Genomic DNA, 1,638 nt, shown 5'->3' with positions numbered 1-1,638 from the left:
CTTTAGTTAAGTGCAGTAGGTTTGAAACTTTTTAAAGAAACTGTAGCAGTCATCATTGTCAGCAAAGCAAAGAACTACTGCATCAATGGAAGTTCAAGAACCCTCTGGACCTAAACGCAATTTGCAACATTCTGTTATTTTTTGTATGTTTAGAATGCTGAAATGTTTTTGAAGTTAAATAAACAGTATTACATTTTTAAAACTGTTCTGTATTACAACGGCCTAAATTTCTGACTCACCAGTCTTTGTCAAGTTGCTTTCTTGTGCTTCTAAAACTGCTAAGGTTTTTTCCACCTAAGGACAGATGGGGGTGGGTGGGTATTACCTGAAGTCCCTTGATTTGTGTCTGGCACTGTTCATACCATAGATAATGGTTTACAGCCTACAGAGATACAGGAAAACAAGCCCTTAGGTAAAAATCTCTGCCTGCCATCATGACTTCTTTATGAGGCAAGAGGTATTCCAACCCGACCCCTTTTGACCCTTGGCCCCAGCATGTGTAGTAGGCAGTTACTATGCTCACAATCCCAAGGCTCCAGCTGTGTCTCATTTCCTGAACCCTATGAGGTGGTGATGTGGGTTGGAGTGGCAGAGCAGACAGAAGACTTATCTCTTAGATATGTATCTTACTCCAAAAAGTCAACACTAGGGAAGATTGCAGGTTCCACCTTAGGTCTGCTGATCTGCCCATGTTTACTATAGTATGGAGGACTGGGTTAGTGGCTGAGTGTGCATATTCTCCAGCCTTGATACTTGGATATGTAAGTTCTAAGGTAGATGGGATTTGATAATGCTTTAGTGGCATTCTTTTAAACAGCAACTTTTAGCTTGGGATATTTAGAACACTATATCTAGAAATGTCCTCTCCCCACGCTCTCTAATCCAAGGTTGGTTGTTAAGTCTTAGTCCTGGTCACAGCCCAATCTTATGTTCCCTCTCATTAGAACAACTTGTCTTTTGTCTCTAGTTCTTCCACTCATTAAAAACCTTTGGCTATGAGATTTGTCCAGAGGCACTTGCTTCAACCATGACCATGTCACTCCACATTCTAGCCTGCAGCTGTGGCTGCTGCCCAATACACAGTGTACAGGCCAAGAACCGTGAAGTAAGGCCAACCTCATCAAGGAAGAGCAGCTCAGCCCACCCACAGACTTTTGCTAAGTGGTACTCACTCCCCACTCAGTCTGCTTGAACCTTGTAGCACCCATGGAAGGTCAACTAGTATTATTCTCTTAAGTTCCTCCAGTAGTCAAATAGAAATGGTAAGATCTTAAAAGATTTCTGAGATCCAGACAGTTATACAGAAACTCGATCGAATTGAGACTTACTGGGTGTGTCAGCTGCTTGCAACAAGACTTTGGTGGAGGTTTCAATGCCATGACAAGATACCTGGATGCATGACCCTCTGAAGTGCCTGAGATGCTACAATACAGTTGACGTTTAACCTGGGTTTTGGGCAACAGTGCATCCTTGTAATCTCAAACTGTTACATGTCTTACTCAAACCTTGCTTCCTTAAAGGACCTCCCTTAGCCCTGGAAAGTTAAATGACACATTATCCTTTGGAAAGAACCTGCCTGTAGTACAGTCGCCATTGTGTGGTGTATGTGTGGTCTGGTCACAAATGTGACCTGCCAAC

This window comes from Mus caroli, unplaced genomic scaffold (genome assembly GCF_900094665.2).
Source record: "Mus caroli unplaced genomic scaffold, CAROLI_EIJ_v1.1 scaffold_5470_1, whole genome shotgun sequence".
In the NCBI taxonomy this organism is placed as follows: Eukaryota; Metazoa; Chordata; class Mammalia; order Rodentia; family Muridae; genus Mus; species Mus caroli.
This window is presented reverse-complemented; position numbering follows the sequence as displayed.